This window comes from Dermacentor albipictus, unplaced genomic scaffold (genome assembly GCF_038994185.2).
Source record: "Dermacentor albipictus isolate Rhodes 1998 colony unplaced genomic scaffold, USDA_Dalb.pri_finalv2 scaffold_19, whole genome shotgun sequence".
NCBI lineage: Eukaryota > Metazoa > Arthropoda > Arachnida > Ixodida > Ixodidae > Dermacentor > Dermacentor albipictus.
Genome location: NW_027225573.1, coordinates 3,650,052 through 3,672,636, shown reverse-complemented (window position 1 = coordinate 3,672,636; position 22,585 = coordinate 3,650,052). Strand labels below are relative to the sequence as shown.

Here is a 22,585-nt window from a genome sequence, read left to right as displayed (position 1 = left end):
GATGCTACTCCCTGGAAGGCATAGACAGCACCCTGACGTGCAGGGAGACGCAGCACGTAGGCATGTGCTTCCCCATCATTATCGCTCCTGATTGGCTGACGTCAGTGGTAGCTGGCATCTCATTGCCTCACTAACGTGAAACAGAGTAGCTAGGCAGACAAACTGCACATTGTGACGTCATGAAGCTACTGCCGCGCTGTGTTCGGTTTCAGTACAGGCAAGAGTTTTTCGACCAACTGCGCTCCTGCAAATTTTCTCTGACGGTGATATCATTACTTGAATTCTTTTATGTATGTTAGGGTCATGTTATTGTTTTCCAAACATATGCTATATTCACCTACTTCTTTCCTTACAAAGTATTCGCCAGGCTTTTTTGTTTATAAACATACAACTTTCAGGAGACTGAGCTCCTGAAAGCTCAAAATATTGAAAGACCCAGCACAGAGGCACGTGAAAGCGAGCGCAGAATGTCAGACTTCATGGCACCCTACGCAGTGGGAGGAGACATAGGTCTTTTTCTGGTACAGTTAGACCGCACTGTGACAAGGCAAAATTCGCGAGAAACACGTGGCCGCAACGCTTGCTTACGTTACTGCCACGTGAGGTAGCTGATATCAAGCAGGGGACTTCGATGAAGTCAAAGCGAAGCTGCTTAAAAAGTACAGATTATCAGCAGAAGCATTTAGGCAAAAATTCAGGGAAGCCGAGAAGACCAAAAGTGAGTCGTACTCGGATTTTGCATACACCTTGGAGGTAAACCTGAAGGAATGGCTCAGAGAAGAGGGTGCACTCGGCGACGCTGAAAAGACAATGCAGTGTGTTGCTTTAGAACAGTTCGGCCGCCGGCTGCCAGTAAGCATCAAGTATTGGGTTCAGGATAGGCCAGGTGTAGACACTATCACGAGTGCGGCAAATCTCTCCGAGGAGTACGTAACCCGCCGTGCGTTCGAAGGCAACAAAGCTGCTAAGGAGTTGAGTAAATGCGGACCCGACATGCCAGAGTGATAGTCAAAGTAGAGTCGGTATAAAAAAAATGATAAGGTCAGATTCGGTGAAAAGTAGTGACGAGAACAGCGAGGGAGAAATGGAACCACCCGAACGGTGTGCAGAAAGGCAAAAGAAAAAGCTTTCGAGGCCAAGAAATGAATAGTTTGCTACAATTGCCAACAGACGGGGCATATCTCCGTGGGAAGCGAAAATCCCAAACTAGTGTTGATGTCACTAACTAGTAAAGAGGAAAATCTAAAATTTCTAGAACCATACATTCGAGACCTCGTGGTAAACGGCAAACCGTGTAGGCTGCTTCGCGACTCGGCAGCCACAATGGACGTAGTGCACCCGTCGTACGTAGAAGAAGGCCAGTTCAGGGGAGAATGTGCTGGGATAAGGCAAGCCGTGGAAACCTCCAGTGTTTCTCTCCCTGTGGCCAAGATTCGTATCGAAGGACCTTTTGGAGTACTGGACACTGAAGCTGCCATCTCGGCACATCTCCCGCCTCAGTATCCATATTTGTTTTTTAACAAATCTGAGGATTTGCTACGACGCAGGGGAATCGGGTTTAGTGAAGGGATAGTGCAAGCCTTAACTCGTTCTAAAGCACGGGAGCTCGCGGCCAAGGCAGTGTATGAGTGTCCAGTGGTGGAGGAAACAGTGTTAACGGAGGATTCGTCCACCAGTACCGAACAGGACAGCGCTATAGGGGATAATGCGGAAAGTACACCAGCTAATGAAGAGGTCAGGAAAGCAGCAGAGCCTGAAATGTCTCGCGAGGCAGAATGCAGACAAAGGTTATTGAATGTAAGCCCTGCCACAATGATTGCTGAGCAGGAAAAAGATTCCACCCTGCGTAACCTAAGGGCGGACGCTAAAGAAGGTGTGGCCAAACAGAACGTGAAGTTCCTCAAAAGGGCAGGCGTCCCCTATAGAAAGTACACCAGTCGAAAGGGAGTGCAATTCGACCAACTAGTGGTGCCGCATTCCTATCGTGAGCAACTCCTGCACCTGGTTCACGAGGGCTTTTTGACAGGGCATCTGGGCATTCGTAAAACAAAGAACCGCTTATAGCAGGAATTTTACTGGCCAGGCTGCTTTCGAGAAGGCGAACCATTTGTAAGAAGCTGCGACACATATTAACGCATAGACAAGCCCGGAGATAAGGCTAACGCGCCAATGAGACTTGTTCCCATTATCACGGAGCCATTTCGCAGGCTCATAATAGACACAGTGGGACCACTTCCCGCAACGAAGTCTGGCTGTCGACATATTCTAACTGCACTATGCCCCGCAACGAAATTTCCCGAGGCAGTGCCTCTCAAAGAACTAAGCTCGGTGGAGATCGTCGACGCACTTTTATCTATATTCGCGCGAGTATGGTTTCCCGCAGAAATCTAGTCAGATCAAGGATCCGTCTTTACGAGCGCACTGACCTCGACGTTTCTGGAAAGATGTGGTATTAAAATTATCCATAGCTCAGTGTACCAACCGCAGTCAAACGCGGTAGAGAAAGTCCACTCAGTCATGAAACGGCTTTTGCGAGCCCTTTGTTATGAGCACAAAGCCGATTGGAAGAGTTGCTTGCCTGCAGCAATGTTCGCGCTTCGAACTGCACCGCACGAATCAACAGGTTTTTCACCTTCAGAGCTCGTTTACGGACGCTGCCTTCGCTCCCCTCTCCGCATTGTTCGGGAAGCCTGGGAAGGCCGGGCAGACGATCTTTCGGTCGTGGCGTACGTGCTAGGGCTGTTGGACCGTCTGCACGCTTCTCAGGAATTAGCAGCGCAGGAAATGCGTAAGGCACAAAGCAATGCTAAGCATTACTATGACAGGGCGGCTCGCACGCGATGCTTTGAAGTGGGGGAAAGGTAATGATCCTGAAACCCTCGTTGAAAAACAAACTAGAGGTTCAATGGGAAGGACCGGTTGACATAATTCACAAAGTATCTGAAACAAACTACGTAATCACGGTACCGGGAAAACGAAGGACACCCCCCCCCCCCCCCCAAGTGTACCATAGCAATCTACTTAAACCCAACCGGCAGAGGGAAGTCATTGTGAACATGTCCCTTAACCGACCTGAAGAAATGCCTATAGAATTTATAGAGTTAACAGCAGTGACGGAGACAAAAGACATTCACGAGACCATTGACAAGTTAGTAGAACAGGCGGAGTTGAATCTCAATCAAAGGGCCGAACTGGGGGAACTCGTGTTTGAATGTAAAGACGTATTTTCAGATACACCGGGCAGGACCACCAGCGATCGTTCGCGATATGGAGTTAACCTCGTCGGACCCAGTTCATTCGAAAGCTTATCGCGTTTCGCCTCGTCAACGTGAAGTCATGACCGCTGAAATAAGCAAGATATTAAAGCTAGGTGTAGTCGAGCCAGGAGAGAGTGATTATACCTCCCCTCTTATCTTGGTTGAGGTCCCAGGAAAAGAGCCGGGACCATGTATCGACTACCGCAGGCTGAATTTAATCACGAAGGACCAGACTTATCCGATACCGCATATCGAGGAAAGGCTTGAGAAGGTGAGCACTACTTATTTCATCTCTACGCTCGATTTAGTCAGAGTTGTATTGGCAGGTTCCGTTGACTGAGGGGGCAAGCAGGCTTGCGGCGTTTATTTCCCCGATGGGAACCTTTCGTCCGAAAGTCCTGAGCTTTGGATTGAAGAATGCGCCATATTGCTTCTCTAGGCTTATGGACCAGGTGCTACCAGGAATGGAGGACTTTGCAGGTATACCCAAACGATAACATGGGCCCCGGGACACGAGGGTGTTACTGGGAACCTCCATGCAGATGAGGTGGCTCGAGGTTTTACTAATTGCCGAGCTGCCCATGGCAACATGGTGGAGGACCCGACACCCATCGATCCAAGTTGTAAAGCGATCTTGCAACACTACAGGGAAATCAGAAGGCTCTACCCAGCCCCGCATAGGAACCTTTCAGCCATGGACTCAGCGACGTTACGCAGGCTCCAAACAGACACATACATAAATCTACATAAACTGCATATATACTACCCAACAGCATACAAGGACATATGCCCGTGGTGTGGGAGCACACCAACGCTCTACCACATCACATGGGAATGCAGAGCTCACACAGAAGAACAAGAAGATAATAATACGAGAGCGAGGTGGGAGGCATTGCTATCCAGCTCCGCCCTTGGGGATCAGCTGAGGCTCGTCCGCAGGGCAGAAAGGATGGCGAGGGCCAGCGGTGCCTTGGATTAGGGGCCCGACCACACGGCGTTACGCCGTTTTAGGGGCAACGAAGTTCTTTCTCCGAATAAAGTTTTGTTCTTCTTCTTCTTGCACTTCCGTATCTCGATGACATAGCAATTTTTTCTTCATCATGGGCCGACCATATGCAACACCTGCGAACCGTGCTGTGTCGTCTTCGAGAGGCCAACCTAACTGTTAAGGCTCCCAAATGCCAATTAGGGCACGCGGAGGTAGCTTATCTAGGTCATGTAATAGGGCAAGGCCATCGTCGGCCTTCCGAGGTTAAACTGGCCGCAATAGACAACTTCCCGCAACCACGCACCAAGCGGGACATCAGATCATTCCTTGGCTTGGCGGGTTATTACCAAAGATATATTCCGCGTTATTCCGAGATTGCAAGTCCTTTAGCGGATGCTCTCAGAAAAACAGAACCACAAACGGTAAAGTGGGATGATGCAAAAGCAAAGGCTTTTAGTATGCTGAAGAACGCACTAACGAGTCAGCCAGTGTTGAACGCGCCCGACTACTCTAAGCAATTCATTCTTCAGTGTGATGCCAGCGACAGGGGTATAGGGGTGGTGCTCTGTCAAAAGAGAGATGACGAAAACGAACACCCTGTACTGTACGCAAGTAGAAAGCGTTCAGTTCGTGAGGAAGCATACAGTGCATCAGAAAAGGAATGCGCGTGCGTAGTATGGGCGGTGCAGAAGCTAGATTGCTATATCGCTGGTTCAAGGTTCACCATAGAGACTGACCACTGTCCCCTCACATGGCTGCGGTCCATGTCTACGAAAAACGGTCGTCTTTTGCGCTGGAGCTTGGCTCTCCAGCAGTACAGCTCCGATATTCGTTACAAGAAGGGTAAGCATAACGGCAATGCCGACGGTTTGAGTCGTTGCCCCTAGAGTAACGAAAGCCTCATGCTCATCCGGGTTTCCGTGGCATTTTTACGTTCGTTCATACGTTTTCCGAATTCATATGTTTTTCTGAAGTGAAGCCGATTGTTAGCTGATTTTAATAACCATGTCTTAACGCGTTCAAGAAATGGCTGTTTTTAGTGTTCAGGGGGGGAGGACGCGCGTAGGGAATAGGAAAGGTATAGCGGATTTTCTTTTTGCTTTTTTTAAGCCAGGTGTGTCTTGGGGCAAGGTGGCCTTGTGCTCGCTGCTTTGCAGTTGTGGGTCCAGCACTGTTCTGGGGTGATTGCTTGCCCATGCAGGAGACGAAAAGTTGCGAGACCTGCTTGCAAGACCAATTTCACCGGACCGGACCAGGAAGAAAAGCCACAAGAGCGCCACGGGGACTGATGACCACTTCCAGGAATCTACCTGCTACGAACTAAACGTTCGTCACCTCTAAGGGGAATTCTGCTACCGAAACGCCGATCCCTCGTACAGCGGCTGCTGGCCCCTACACGTCGGTATCTTCCTTCCCCGCCGGAGATGCTGTTAGCGTTGGCGTCTGACACCACGTGGCGAAAGGAGTTTCATCCGACCATCTTCGTCGAAATGAGGCGTGACTTCTCCTGCGATGGTTGGTGTCCCGCACATCGTGTGACCGTTTCGAGTGTCTACCTGTCTGCCGGAAGACCCGCACTGTACAGCCTCTTTGTGTGGGCGTGTGCGTGGTCAGAGAGGCACTTTTCTCGAATCGGACCTAGAAGAGAACTTCCACGAACCCGCAAAGCGCAGAGGCGGACAGGCGTCTACAATTCCGGGAGGCGGGACGACTTCTCCCTTTCAGCGGGCTCGGTATAACTAGAGGAGGAGGGGCCCTGTTTCTGTGCCGGTCACGTGACATCGACGGAAGCAAGATCCCGCCTACGATTGTAGAGAGCCTATTTAAGGGACTCCGAAATGTACTTTTGATCCCTTCATTCTCTTCTCCTTTTCTTTCATCTACCTTTCAACCAACCGTGCAAGTTGCACACTAGAATATCGTCTCGCCTTTGCTTGGTCGCCATGGTCTACCGGATGCCTGCAGCTCACCGAAAACGCCACGCTATCCAATAAGTAACGTCGGTCGAGCCATCGATAGGCAGGCGCCGCTATTTCTCGGCAGAAGTACAATACGCTACCCTGGAGTACGCAACAAGCGTTGGCGTGCACATGCTTTGCGAGCTGCTTAGCAGCTGCGAGGGCCTAAGCAAGCTCGTCTGCTCTGAGAACTGATTTTCTGGCAGTCTTTTGATGTCGCTTCATGTGGACCGGCGCAATTGGAACATTTTAGGGCAGTAGCATCGCAGCTATCATTTTGATGGGCCCCTCCACACCGTTGGCATGTTACGCCGCCCTTGCAAGCTGCGCTTACGTGTCCTATTTTGAAACACTTCCGACATTGCACCAGTTTTGGCACGTAAGGGCGCACACGGTGTCTTACGTATCCTACTTTTACGTAGTTAGGTAATGTTTCAGAGTCAAAGACTATTTTAATACACCGGGATTGACCGAAGCGGTGAATCTGCACTATTGGTGCGGTGGAATTCAAAAGCTTCTGGAGGTCAGTGTCTGCGATTTCTTTGTCCACATCAGAGATAACGCCAGTCGAGGTTCCTTTTCCATACGCAAAGAAGGAGCGCACTGGGATGTTTCCTAGTAGTGTGGCAGCCTTTAGCGTATCCAGAATTGACTTGTTGTTCACGTCCACCGAAAGGATGTTCCTCCGAGCGTTAATTCTGATCTCGCTGACTTGGCCGGGCGCAATTCGCTCAAAGTACTCCGTTAAGCTTTGCCTGTTCAAAGTATTCAGATCGTCGGTAGCTGTGGTAGGGACGTAAGCAACAGTCAATGATTGCTTACCACTGTCCTGCTTGGGCAACGATTCACTGTCTGTTGATGTCCTCCTGAGTTTTCTCTTCAAACGGCGACCCACGGCAAGTGTGAAATCGTTGTCCAAATCCATTTCTTCAACCGTTGAGCTGTCGGAAGATTCAAGGGCGACAGCGGAAGGGCCAGTGCGGTGCCTTGTCTTCGATGCAGCCAGTGGTGGACGACCAGGGTCAAACGCTTGGTTGGGATTCCTATCCCCCATCGTGGAGGATGACGTTGTGCCCTTTGCACAGTCTCTGATGTTGAAAAACGTCCGAGACACAGGAAAATGAAGAGACCACAGCTATAGGCGTTCTTCTTGCGAGGCACTTCTTCTTCCTCAGTGCTTCGAAAGATGGTGCGGGACAACTCCACTCACAGACAGGCAGCTACATCGATACGCCGTCGCAGACGTCGATCGCGACACAGACGACAGCAAGACAAGAGTGCTTCCCGTACAGATGGACCATCGGCCGCATGGCAAGCTCCTCGCTTGCCAAGTTTGCTTCTGCGATCAAGATGCGGGCCTGACGTACCTTCTTCGGCAGCAGCACGTGGAACACATGCGCTGCATAAAACGACGCCTCCGCCGACCGACTCTGACATTGACTGGCCGTCGCTCCCACCCAAACAAACAGGCTTAAACGCGTCGGGTGATGTGTCTGCAAAGGTGGTTGAGAATGATACGACAGAAAATGAAAATGTACGAAGTATGCTGAAAAACCTGATAACTACGATGCGTTCACTTCTCTGCGGACTACAGACGCCGGTTGCTAAGGCCGCGCTACATGTTCTAGATGCTTTGGAACCGCTCCTCGCGGCTCTACAATAAGGCATCATGGCGCTATCTTTTGAAAACCAATTACGAAGATCTGCAATAATGCAGTGGAATGCCAGAGGCCTACGAGGCCGCCTCGCAGACTTTCGCCAATGGATGTTTAAATACCAGTTTCCCGTGGCTGTAATATGTGAACCAAACATGACGTCTTCACTACGTGTATCTGGATATGTGCCACTGTGGTCAAAGAATGATCACAATTCAAGCAAAGTGCTCACTTTTGTTCGTCGGAATTTAACGTGCCTTCGTAAAGACATTCCGCACATGCTTCCAATGAGTACGTTTGCATAACGCTGAAGTACAAGCGGCGCACACTCTCAGTAATTGGCGGGTATATAACCCCAACATCGAGCATAGACTGTTCATATTTGCTGTCCATACTGAAAGCTTGTCCGGGTCCCCACATAGTCATCGGTGACTTTAATGCCCACCATCCCATGTGAGGCTCGGCTTCGACGAACGCCCGCGGTAGAGACTTGGCTGACTTCATGCTTAGTCAAGGCTTGATGGTGATCAATGATGGCTCGCCATCATACCTTCGGGGCTCTAACTACAGCAGTTGTCTTGATATTGCGTTTGTTTCAAAAAGCCTGCTGTCTGCTACACGATGGTGTACTGATCTCGACACCCATGGAAGTGACCATCTACCAACATATGTTCAGCTGAAATGGTTACGTCCCCCAGCTCCTCACACTGTGCGTTCTATCGATTGGCCAACATTTCGAGAATCTGTGACCAATGCATGTCAAGCCATCCAAGCACCATCCAATATTGAAGATGTCATCGCGGCAACTTTACGTGACACAACAAAACACCTCAGCGCACCCTCACCGAGATCATCTATTGATGACCAGTACGAGCGACTTCGCGCGATACGGCGTCGAGCAGAACGGAAATACAGAAGGACCAAATCACCATTAGACGTCACTGCATCACGCCGGGCTCAGCGTCATGTCCTGCGACACCTTGACAAGCTTGACAAACAACGCTGGAGATCATTCTGCGGCTCTCTGGATCCGAGAAAACCTCTCTCTAGAATTTGGAAAATTGTACGAAGCCTTCGCTCGCCTCCACAGCAGCTTCATCCGTTCGGCGCTGTGGCCATACGGCAAGGCCGGCGTGAAGTTGAGGTCGCCGATGACTTCTGCAAATTGCTCGTGAGCTCTTCGAACGATATACCAACCCATTCACGACTGACTTTCCCGTCATCTAGTGATCACCGTCTGGACGCACCTTTCACTATGCACGAGCTCGACGCTGCGATATCTTCTTCCCGCCGGTCAACTTGTCCAGGACCAGACGGAATTACATACTTCGCGATTTGTCATCTTGGAGTAGAAGCTCGAGAAATTCTCCTGGCGCTCTACAACTCTACGTGGGACACAGCAACTGTGCCTAATCACTGGAAGTGCAGTCGTCTTGTGGCTTTACTAAAACCTGGGAAATGCCCACATGATCTCTCACATTATCGGCCAATAGCCTTGGCAAGCTGTGTCGGTAAAGTGGTGGAGCGGATGGTACTGAGCAGACTGGAATGGCTACTCGAGAAAAGTGGTGGACTTCCTGATTTCATCAATGGATTCAGAAGAGGCCGATCATCGATTGACGGTGTGATCGACCTAGTATCTTCTGTTCAACAGGAAAAGAGACGCCGTCGTCTGGTATGCGCAATATTTCTGGACATCAAAAGTGCCTACGACAACGTCTTCCACCATTCGATTCTTCAGGCGCTTGAGGATATTGGTGTTGGTGGCCCGATGTATGCATGGCTGCAGAGTTACCTCAGTGGCCGCACCATTTTCATGTCCACTTCGGATGGCGAGACTGATAGACATGATGTTCGCAGGGGTGTTCCGCAGGGTGGTGTCCTTAGCCCAATATTGTTCAATATCATACTGGTGGGCCTTGCAGACGAGCTACCTGAAACAGTGCGTATCAGTACGTACGCGGATGATATCTGTATTTGGTCATCTGGGGTCACACGTCCACAAGTGCGTGCAAGACTCCAACGTGCGGCTACCATAACGGCGAAGTACTTGCGCCGTAGAGGCCTGCAACTCTCAGCAACTAAGTGTGCAGTCCTGGCATTCACGCGCAAATCAATGTCACATTATCCAATCGTTGTCGACGGAACAGCGCTCCCTTTAGTCACCCACCAGAGATATCTTGGCGTGATAATAGACCGCAGCCTTTCTTGGACCAAACATGTTACTGCGCTTAGGGCTAAACTGGCCAACTTCATACACGTTCTTCGTGTAATATCAGGACTGAGATGGGGCCCCTCTGAGCGAAGTTTGCTCCAAGTGTACCAGGCAGTTTTTGTGGGCTACATACGCTACAGCATGCCTGTGTTATCTAACATGGGGTCCTCTTGTATACGCACGCTGGAGAGCCTTCAGGCACAAGCACTACGAATATGTCTTGGCTTGCCACGCTGCACGTCAACTAAGGGCACAATAGCGGAAGCACGGGCTTGTCCTATCGACATATACAGGTCTTGTGAACCTGTGCGAACCTATCTTCGCCTGCTAACCAGACACTCACACCATCCACTGTCAACACTTCCAAGCACCAACCTTGACTGTGCTTTTTCTAAAGCTATTGCATGTCACGCAAGCATTGTACCTGCAAGATTCCAGGCCACCGACATCCCCGTGACACCTCCATGGACATTGCCAAGACCACTAGTGAGCCTTCAGATACCCGGAATTAGGAAGAAATCTCACGTTTCCTCCATTGGCTTGAAGCAGCTCACCCTGTCCCATATATTTACATCATATAGTGGGACTGTACAAGTATATACCGATGGTTCGGTCACGCCATCTGCCACAACGGCCGCATTTGTCATCCCAGAACTTGGAATTACTCAACGATTTCGATTAGACCACAAATCGACATCTACGGCTGCAGAACTTGCGGGAATACGAGAGGCTGTCCGTTTTATGAGAACGCAGACACCCCATAAATGGACGATATTGTGCGATGCCAAATCAGCGCTACAGGCGCTAAAATACTTTTTAAAGAAAGGACCATACTATCTGCTCGTGCGGGAAATCGTCGAACTTTGTCACAGTGCCGAGTTAAGTGGCCACGTGATTACCTTTCAATGGATACCTAGCCACTGTGGTGTCTTTGGTAATGAACTCGCTGACAGTGAGGCAAGATCGCCCTCCTCTTCCTCTGATGAAGTACGGATTGCCTACTCGCGACCTGACACCAACTCCATGATCAAGGCACTCATGCAGGACCTTACAAAGGCTTACATAGCCCACTCTGATAATATTCACAGACGTCTACATACGATTGAGCCAGACGGTAAATTCTGTTTGCCCCCGAAGCTTACACGGAGCAAAACATCATTGCTACACAGGATTCGGCTCGGCGTTGCTTTCTCCCGTCGCTACGCACACCTCATCGGCCAATCGAACAACCCCGATTGTGTACATTGCCAGATGCCCGAAACACTGCAACACGTACTGTGCGACTGCCCAGCATATATGCTGGAGCGAAGGACGTTAGACAGTTTCCTAGCCAGCGTTGGCAGACAACTACGGTCGGAGGAAGCTATCCTCGGCCCATGGCCCGACACTGCAATTTCAGTGCGTGCAACAAAAGTATTGTTGAAGTTTCTGCAGGACACCAAGCTCGACGAGCGGCTCTAGCGAGGCAACTGTCTCATGTATACATAAGCACTCACCACTTCTCTTATCATCATCATCCATCCCAATACTTTCACTCCCCTTCCCTTTTCCCCGGTGCAGAGTAGCAGACTAGAGCGCACTAGCTCAGGTCGACCTCTCTGTCTTTCCAATCAATAAATTCTATTCATTCATTCTGAGAACTGGATCAACGTACCCGAGGCCGAGACATTGGTGGGCTGCAGAGCAGCGGTACACGGCCTGCGCAAGGTTCACATCAACGACCTGTTCGCGGCAGCCAAATTGGGCTACGTGTTGCACCACTTGGTGTCTCGCAGCGCAGTCATCGAGTTCGTTGTGAGCCGTTCGTTGTGAGTTCGATGAGCCACGTATTTGTAGCGCTGTTGGCCACCCTCGCCCATTGGTGCGCGCCGCTTCTGACATTCGGAAAGTACAATTTTGAATTGCACGAGACGTGCCGCCTGGACTTTTCCAGGGCGGCGAGCGTCAGTGTGAACGTCAAGAGCCTAGTAGTGATGTGCACCGCGGCCTCCCCTGGTCGATACCTATATTTCGCGCCTGTTATTTATGGCGAAGATGATGAAATGCAGTGCACCTTTCTGGGTGGTGTCATTGAGCGGTGCGTGTCTCAGCGGCGATGGCAGCCTGCAGCTTGCACACTTGCGGTCGGTTAACTGGACGCTGGAGCTCTTGAGGCTCGGCACGGTAAAGCAGGCGAATTTCTCAAAGCAAGTTGGCGACAGAGCCCTGACAAGCAGGGTAAAATTCAACGGCTTCTACTACGCTGCGACATACGACCTGGTCGCTTGTGGAATCATAGCCTCAAGACCCGTGGACTCCGTAGACTCTGCTGGCAACACATACCTCTCGACGCTCTTGGTAAGAATGGGTCTAGTCATCGACTGCAGGCTGGCAATCCTGCTTTCGATTGTCGCGAGATGTGGCAACATTCAGGACGCGCAGCTGGTCTTTGGTTCATGACGCAGCGCAATGGTATAAGCAAGAGCTACAGCCTCTGCTCCGTCATCTTTGGCGGCTGTACGTTCGATTACCACGTGGCCACCATTTTATTAATGTTCTGTGCACGATCAGCACGAGAAAGCACCTCACGCTGAGTGCGGTGTCGAAATCCACCGCCATGGCGATGATGAAGTTGCCGCAACGTCTGGTATGCATGTTGTTGACCTTGTAAGACTGCAAACAGCGGGACTACGAACAAAATGTCTTCAAGATACGTGACGCGCAGTGACCTAACCTGTCTCTGCTACAGCATGCGACACAGTTCGTCATGCCGCCCGGCTTGAACGAGCGTACCCGAAGTTCGAGAAGGGGTCGCAACATTTCTGCACGGGCGGGCTTCACCGAGTTCGAAGCAGCTGAGACCATGAGTCGCTAACAACGATACCTATGGACGTCCCCTTCCTAGCCCTCACTGGTGCAGTCAGGGGCAGTCGAGCGCTGCTGCGGCGCAGCTGGTGGTGATCACCCCCACAAGCTGGATGAAATAACTTCCACAGATGCATTAAGTAATGTGGTGTCTGGGCCTCGCTGACATCCTGCAGATGACAGGACTGTGGTGTGTTAACTTCTTCGTAGCCTTTGTTAGGTCACATTGCGTGTCTGTTAAAGAGGATACTGGTACGTTAAGGCTGGCCTCTTGATCAGGATCAATGCAATATTTTCTGCGACAACGCTGGCGAATGATATTTAGTAGGACACATGATCTGTGGCAACATCTTATTTTGTTGTAGCGCAAGCTGAACAAGGACAATAGAAAGGGACATCTAACACACACAGCTCTAAAGAGCCCGTTTAACGAGAAATGAAGTGGATGAGGATAGCAACAATTGATTCAGTGTTGCTCGCGGCAGTGTGCATTTTCTGGGCTGAGCAATGCTATGCTTTGAACCTTTTTCGCACGATTGATATAAAGTGAGAAAAAGAACGCTTGCCGCATGTGACGTTCTGGTAATAGCACAGACATTTCAATAGGCCACCGTCTCTTCTGTTAAGTCTTTTCTCCCCACTGTATTTTTGCTCGCATTGCTTTTTGAAGATTAACCCTATGTTCTACTAGACAGAAAGGAATTCCTGCCGAGTTCTTGTTGTCTATAGTGCATATTGTCAAGTGGCATAAAAGACGACTGGTGACGTTTAATGAGGGCAGCTGGCTTCTGAAAAACACCGCGGTGGGACCTGGCTTTCGAGCGGGCGGGTTAGCACGCGCGTTTCTTTCTTCTTGACCTTGCCTGCCTCCTCTGTTGCACTGTGCCCACTGCTGCAGGTGGTAATATTACAGGAGCTCGAGAAGATCAGGACGGCGTAATTGCTGTAGCAGATTTTTTTTTCTGCTCTCGGGGAACTATCGATGGTGCATTGGTTTTCCTCACCAAGTCTCTGCAGGCACCTACATTTACCTTAACGCGTTGCTGAGCTTTAGCTTGCGAGCAACAAATGCTCGAAAACGGTAACGCGATCAGTCGATTACTTTGTTTTATGGTACGCTAAATTAAAGCTGTGAACATAAACGAATAGTTGTGAAGTGAAATTATATTTGGAAGGAAGGGATCAAGAAAAAATTGTTGTTGAATAATCTGGGCGTGTCGCTTTTTTTTTTTGAGCTTTCAGTACAGAGCTCGCTGCCAGCGCGGTTCAGGGCCTGCTCGTTTAATTTGGTGAGCTAGGGCTCCCAGCAGTCGGAAACTAAGGAGGCCATGTGTTGACGTTTACAAGGACGGGGAAGAAGGAATGCGTACTATGTCCAAAGGATGCAAAGACAGCGGTAGCATCTGGTAGACACAGGTGGATGCAGCTATTATTGGTAGAAAAGTTGTGGACACACAATTCACTAACGGGGTATCGAGGGTTTTTGTTGTAGCTGAAATTTTGGAACATAAGTGAAATTTGCCAAGAGAGGTCATGCGGGTAAAGCGCAGGCAGCGCTGGTTCAAATAATGTAACAGAGTAGCGAAGCAAAATCAATGGAGAGAGAACGACAGAAGAATGGGAAAACGGAATGGAGGGTTTCCATAAATCGAATGGAGCGGTGTGTTTACACATCGCATGCCATAGGCGGTGGCAAAAAATATTTCACTAGCAAGATACAAGCACCCTCACCCAACGTATGGTTGTCGCTGTACAGCTTTGTGAAACTGCTGGAAAAGGTTTTAGTTCTGCAGCAATATAGATTTGTTAACATTAACTGTTTCTGAGGTACGTGCCGGGGCCTTGAAATTAGGTGTGTGTGCGTGTGTGGAAAACTTTAATGTAGAAGAGTGCTTGACCAGTTTTGCACATAATCTTTTGGGGAAGCACTCACTTGCCTGCCACCAAACTCACTGAGCGAGTATCTGCAGTGAAAGTTATTCTATAGAGCCTGGGAAGGAGTAAAACAATTGCCTACTCCATTGCGCCTTCCGCCCTTCCTGTCTGTTTACATGTGTTCGACGTATGTTGAGTGGGATAATGACCTATTCTTACAAATATGGCATATATCTAAAAATATACATAGCATCAGTTTTTAGCTATATTTATTTAGCCATTCTCGTCAATAAGCTATAAACTCCTGGGGGTTCCAATCTTGCAGATATTTTTTGTTTTTTACAGTTTTTTTATTATCCAAGATTGCGAGCTTTGGGGGCCCCAAAGGCCGGGCAGCAATACTGCATGAACTGAAGGGCGTCAAGGAAAAACAAGATGCGACAGATATGACAATTAGGCAGCTATCCGACAGAGTTACAATGCTGGAGGCCAAGGTAGAATCACGTGAGCAGACCGATAACTATGGTCTTGACCCTGCGCTGAGTGAAATCACTGTAAAGCTAGAAGAAGTTAAAGTGAAATGGGACGACGCCTTAAAAAGGCAGCGTTGGTCAAAGCTGCTGTTCTTTGGTCTTCAGGATGATGCGAAAGAGAACTGGGATGGCTCGGAGCAGAAAATAATTAAATTTTGCTCTAATCATCTAGGAATCATTGTAACCGAATCCCAGTTTGAACGTGTACATCGGTTAGGGAAGTTCGCTGTTGACAAGCAAAGGCCCACCATTGCAAAACTAACGTTTTTTAAACACAAACAGCGAATTCTGGCATCCGCGCACAATTTGAAATCCTCGAATTACTCTATTTGCGAAGGCTTTTCTTTGCCGACAGGTTAGCTAGGCGGAAACTACTAGAATTCGCCAAAAACCAGACTAAGAAGAGCAAACTGGTCGCTGATAAACTGCGCATTGATAACAAAACATACGTCTTTGATAGCACGACTAACTCAGTTGTGCTATCAGCAAGATAGCTAGGCAAAAGAAAATGCACTCAGGAGCGGCCTAGGCCATCTAGCACCTGTCCACGGCTATCAGTATCATTTACTAACCTCCCAAGCCTGCTTCCCAAACGTGATGAAGTGCGTTCTTTTCTAGATGATACCAACATCGATATTGTGGCACTGACAGGAGCCTGGCTTCATATAGATGTAATGGACAATTAAATTTTCCCTAACCAAAATAGCTATAACATATACAGACCTGATCGTTCCGTTAAGAAAGGTGGTGGTGACCTTATCGCCATCAAGAAAGTGCTTGCATCATACCACGTACATGATTTTTCTCTGGAAATGGTGTGGGTCGCCTGTGCAACGGCATCGGTCAAGGTATTGGTTGGCGTCTGCTACCGACCGCCAGATTCTGATCTCTCCTTCATTAATAAACTTCATGCCAGTATTACTTCTGCCATCCAAACATGCCCAGCTGAATTCATTTACCTGGTTGGTGACTTTAACTTCCCGCACATTGACTGGCAGAATTTTTCAACCTCGTGTGGCACCTCATCGGAGCTTATCAGCCTTACTTTAGACTTCTAAAACGTCAGAACCGCGAGTTGGTTGATTTATCACTTGAAAAAAAAATTGATCTAATCTTCTGCAGTGCACCTGAAACTATTGGCGAAATTTTGTACTTCGATAGGTTTAGTGAGCACAAGCTTATTCATTTAGAGCTTAATGTCCCATTAGCATTTCAAGGTACTACAACCAGGCACATTGCCGATTATAATAGAGCCGATTATAAAGAAATGAATAATAGGCTTAATGACTTTTTCATTTAAACGTTCTTGCCCTCATTTTCGGATAGGTCTGTTGAAAACAACTGGGTGTTTTTAAGAACCTGATAAATTATCTAGTATACAAATATGTTCTAATGGGGGGGGATTTCTGTCTCAAATGACAAATCTAAACCATGGTTCACAAAAGCTCTCCGTCGTCATCGAAATCGAAAGAATCGTCTTTACAAAAAGGCCAAGCTCGTGTCCACACTATCGGCTTGGGAAAAATAAAGTGTCTGCTTAAAGTCTTATTGTTCTGCTGTTCGTGTTTGTAAGAATAAACATTTTTCTCACGACCTCCCCTCTTTTTTGAAATCCAATCCCAAAAAGTTTTGGCGCGTGATATCTCCCGACAGTGCTGGTAATCATATTTCACTGACCAATGATGACCATCTAGCACTTTCTGATAGTGAGTGCCCTCAATTTAACAGGTATTTCGCATCAGTATTCACAAGGGAAGGTCTTTCCAACATACCCGTTATACCTGATCATGATTGGCAATATATGGCCCCTATTAATGTCACCGTTGAAGGTATCGCTGAACTCACTGATAACCTAAAGATTTCTAGAAGTGCTGGTGTTGACAACGTTAACTCTAAAATATTAAAAAGCACTGCATCAATTTCCAGCTAAATTCCTTGCCTCCTTTTCCAACAATCACCATCATCTGGCTTGCTCCCTACCGACTGGAAAATTGTCAAGATCATCCCTGTGTTTAAAAGTGGAAACAGAAATTCACCCGAAAACTACCATCCAATTTCACTGACACGCATTTGCTGTAAATTACTCGAACACATTATCACTTCTTACACTTACAGTGACCTCGAACATAATTCCTTCCTTTTTCTTGAACAGCACGGCTTTCGAAAAAGATTTTCTTGTGATACTCAACTTCTAGAATTCATGACTGATTTGCATTTTAACATGGACGCTAACCTACAAACTGACTGCATCTTTTTAGATTTTGCTAAAGCTTTTGACCGCGTTGCACATTCCCGTTCGTTTCCGAAATTATCTACTATTTGCCTAGATTCTTTTACACTGTCATGGATTCGTAACCTTCTTTCTTTCCGCCAACAATTTACAACAGTTAACAATTCTACTTCATCACTCTGGGACGTAACTTCAGGTGTACCTCAAGGCAACGTTCTTGGCCCTTTATTGTTTCTCATGTACATAAACTACCGGCCCGCTATCATATCTTGTCGTCTACGACTCTTTGCTGATGACTGCATCACTTACCGCTCCATTAATTCCATGGATGATCATCTCGCCCTCCAAAGTGACCTTAACCTAATTTCCAGTTGGTGTAATAAATGGCAAATGACACTTTACTCGAATAAGTGCAAGGTTATCTCTATCAGCCGCAAGGCTACCAATTCTAACTTCTCGTATCTCATAGATAGCACGATATGTATCAGGCATCATCATACAAGTATTTAAGTATTCATCTCATGCATAATATTTCATGGGCCGCGCTGTCAATACAATTTGTGCGGAAGCTTCAAGGACACAATGGGGTATCTGCACCCGGAACCTGTGGAATTCCGCAAACAATGTTCGAAAACTGTCCCATCTAACACTTGTGCGGCCACAGCTAAAATATACAGCATCCATATGGTCCCCATGTCAAAACTGCTTAATAAACTTGCTAGAATTCGTACAAAATAGAGCCGCTCGCTTCATTACACGTAACTACAGTCTCCTATCGAGCGTAACACAGATCAAACTTGATATCTCTCTTGAACTATTACATATTCGTCGATCAATCGCTCTTTTATACTTATTTCAGAAATATCGCCACTGCACCAGGCAATCTGCGTAACCTTTCGAAGCGCCGTCACGCATTTCGAGCCGTTTCCATAATCAGTACAGCATGAAGTCCATATATGGAAGAACACAAGCCTTCAATTCATCAGCCCTTCCACGTGCCATCTTTCTTTGGAATGATCTTCCCGAAGATATTGCAGCCATATGCAACCATCAATCATTCCATGATCAGCTGCGCGCATACTTTTAAGTGTCATCGTGACGTTAAGCCTTCTCATGTATAAAATATCGCGCTTTTTGGCTATTGTCTATTGTAAACCCCTGCTTTATTTTTTTTCTTTAGTCATGTGTCAGACATTTCTGCTGTATTTATATACTTCAATTATTTCGTGTACTTTGCTCTTGTTTGTTGCTGCTTTTTAGTACGAGCCCTGTGCAATGCTTTCCCTTTCCTTTTTTTTTTTGGCCTGTATATTTTGCATTTCTTACTATCCTTGTTCGTCCCCCTTACGCAATGGCCTCTGGGCGTGTAAGGTATTGTAAATAAATAAATAAATTTGCGGAGCTAAACAGTTATGCGTACGCCAGATTTACGGAATGTGCTGGGTGTGAGTTTCAGAATAGGGTTTTGGGAGACCACTGATAGACTTCGAGAGAAAGAACAGGAAGAGCATATTTACGACTGACCTATTTCACGCTCTGATGTGTTTGCCTTCATATACTTTTAGATGATCTATGTAACAGCAGAAACAGGCAAATTGTGATGACGCAGACGGCCGTCATTGCCTGATAATTGAAACGTGCCTTAAGGGCACTGCTCGGCAGTGGCCATTTCGTCTGTTTTCCTGTTCAGAATCGCCCTTTTCTTGCTTGATGCTACATTCCCCTCCACTTTCTGCATTACCAGCGTGATTTACGCTGCCAGGAGTCGCATGCACTCTAAAAGTAGATGCGTGCTGGCCACTCTCTTACACGGAATTTAGCTATTATTTTTCTCACTCTCACTACTCCACGAAATAGTGAGTATACCCTACTCCGCTTGTGCCGAATTAGAGACAGTGCTACACCGAGAACTAATAGAACTACCGAAAATTGAGTTAGATATCAATAACTGGTTGCCCTGGCAAAACAAGTTCCAGCATGCTCTTTGTTCGTCGACTGGAAGGCACCATCAGCGAAAAATTCCTGCCAACGGCGTCCTTTGTATTACTGCCTGCTCCCACCTTGCATGCTTCAAGAAGTGTAAAAATAAAAGTTGTTGGCTTGAAGGCACGAAACTGAAGGACATTCATGAGGGTGTCTTTCCAGAAGGAAAGTGCAAACTTTTGTCTGCTCCTTCAGTTAGCTTTTTTTTATTTTGTGCATTGCTCATTGAAAACACAAAGAAAACGCTAACTTTGTAGTATTATGCGTGTGTGAATCGTACTGTAAACCCAAGTGAAACAGGTCAACGGCTGTTTATTCATACATTGCTCATCCGAACATCGCGCTTCACCACTATAAAACTGCTCAGTACAGCGGTCTCAGGGCAGTTTTTGCGTGCAAAGTTGACCTGTAAGAAAATATCCACTCGTTAAGGCCAGGTTATAAGGTCGAAAGACAAACGATTGTTTATTCTATCACTCTCCAATGTCGAAAAGACGACCTCGCTTATAAATCCTGCTCCGTTGGTCTCTTCCAGAGATCCATGATGTCCGACCCTTTGGTCTTCTCTTCGATTTTGGCGGCCATTTTCTGCAGGAGCTCCCGGTTGAAGTAGTGCTTCCAGTCGCCCACCTTGGCTTTGCGCACGAAGTTGAACACCTTCACGTCCTGCTGCTTCCCGTCGGCGGAGTCTGTCGACTCTAACTCCATAATCTTCTTCATGAACTCAGGGCTCCTCTTCTCCATGACCTGTTTGAAGATGTTCTCGTCTCTGTCCAGCAGCTTGCCGTACTCTTCGCCGAGGAAGTACGCCAGCTTTCGGATGCTTCCGGGCGTGTCCTGCTTGAACTGCTCGTAGGTGCTGAAGAACACGTTCGGCCCGTTCCTCATCTCGTAGCCAGCCAGAATGTTGTCGAAGTAGTCTCCGAATCCGAAGTTTCCCTCGAGAAAGCAGTCGAGGAAGTCCTCAAAACTTCCGTTCTCGAAGCGAAACTTGGCGATTCCTTTGACATGATCATAAAACGACACGGAGCAATCCCATGGGTTCCGAGCCATGTAGACGTACTTGGCGTTCTTGTGGCACGAATTTCGGCTCAGGATCGGGAGGTTCGTGTGCATCATTCTCGGGGACGGCATTTTGTCCAAAAGCTCCTGCGTTCCGTTCATCTCCATGAAAGCGGCCTTCTCAATGTGGTCGTAGTAATCAGTCGCCGACTCGCCCTTGTTCAGGATCAGGAGCATGACCTGCTGAACCCAGTGTGATCCCGATTTCGGGTAGGCCACTAGGATGACGTCACCGTCGCGCGGCTTGAAGTTGAGAGCGTTGCGCAAGCATTCCGGTTCACAGTACGGTCCTCGGGGCACGCCATCAATGATGTTGTAGTAAGGTACCTGCCCCTGCTTCTTCTCAACTTCCTTCCTACTCATGGTGGTATACGGTATTTCTTGTATTCGAGTCAGCAAGAGAAAAAAACGTCGTTTATATTTCCAGAAAGCTCTATAATGCGGAGGCTATGAAATTGCTTTAGAGAGGGTAAAAGAGCATAAAATATGCCCATAATCTGCCTCGTCATGCATAGGCAATGGATACGAAGCATAAAGTCAGAGGCATCAAATAAATGAGGCTTGCGCGAGTCATTTGTATAAGCTGTGTGTTCAGCGGCAGGAAAAGTGAAAACACCAATGCGAGGAAGAGTGAAGTTTTGCAAAATAAAGAGAGCTCTTAGGTTTTTTCCAGAAAACTTGTAAGTGTGAGCCAGAATAAGATATGCGATTAAAACTCGATTCTGCTATTATCTCCTTGATTGCACTGATAAGAAGGTGCCGTTAAAATCAGCAATGAAGAAACAAAATTGTATAAACAAAGCAAAACCAGACGAAGGCATTCTTTTTTGTTCTTTATCGGCCACAATGGTGGTAAACATTGTCCATGAAGAAGGAAGTCTGGAAGGCACGAATTATTCTTTTCTGTAATACATCCCGGAAGTGAAGACATAAAAAGTGGTGTTGGCTCTCTTAAGTGATGCAGAGACGGATGAAAGCATGCCTTCTCAGTGTAAAGGTTGCTATAAATTTGTTTATTACTGCCTATGTTGTCAGCCGATGGCTAGAAATATAGCTCTCACACCTTTTTTGCCCGCGCGTGTCGTTTCCTCGGCGAGTATTCTTTCCGCGTGAACTGGACGCCAAGTGCGGAGTTGGTAATTTCTGTTTCACTATGGAATCATTAGGAAGTTCATTCTGCCACCCCGTTTACTGCGTACATTGTAGTTTGTACCAAACGTGAAGGAAGCAGCTATGATTTATTAAGAGTAAGTGCAGTATCTTACAGATCACTGTTTGTGCAAACAAGTATTCTGGGGTGGAATTCACTAAACCGCACTGTTCGTATCAAGTTTCTTAGCCAACAAGTTCATACGCTCAGATAAGCGTGCAACCGGAGTGGCAGCACATATAACGTACGTCGTCGTATGAGAACGAGGAGAAAAGAAAGCTCGAATTAAATTACAAGAAATGAAGGCGCGGTCAACTGATAGCATGGCGGCAGATCATGCACATGTAATTCAGGCTTTATTCTTACGGCAAATTATTGCACATTCCTATTCGACAGCTTCCTTTTCCGGCCGTCTGCTGCAGCGCTGACGAGCGAAACCACGCTCACCCGTACACAGCGCCGCAGTCAAAAGAATTGCAGTGGAAATTTTATGCATTATTTTCACATTTATACGAGAGACCGGACTGAGGGACACATGGTGACATATTTAAAGCAGAAAGAGACGCTCAGTCGAAGGAATTGCCGACCGAGTCTGCCAAGCTAACCTCACCTGTATACATCATCACCACCACCCCCAACGTATTAAATTACTGAAATCAAAAAGCTCCATAATACATAGTTCGTATGGTCTCAAAGCAAGAGGCCCAGCACCCGTACGTTCACCGGTATGGTATGTGATCGCACAGCTCATGGCTGCAGGTGCGGTTATACTACAGCGCATAGGCTCAATACCAGCTCCCTGGGCCACCGGTACCATCTATAAGGTGCTGGTCGA

At 47.7% G+C, this 22,585-nt stretch overlaps 1 protein-coding gene across 4 annotated transcripts in view; it reads left to right on the top strand.

Moving 5' to 3' along the window:
• Positions 1 to 22,585, top strand: part of LOC139052143 (uncharacterized) — a 122,949-nt gene that overhangs the window by 79,720 nt on the left and 20,644 nt on the right. The window contains exon 4 of one of the 4 annotated variants that reach the window (XR_011509732.1): positions 18,415 to 19,273. The exons of the other annotated variants lie outside the window; for them this stretch is intronic. The gene's annotated coding sequence lies outside the window, so the exon portion shown is untranslated. Of the gene's footprint in view, positions 1 to 18,414; positions 19,274 to 22,585 lie in introns of those variants that run through there. 4 annotated transcript variants of the gene reach the window in all.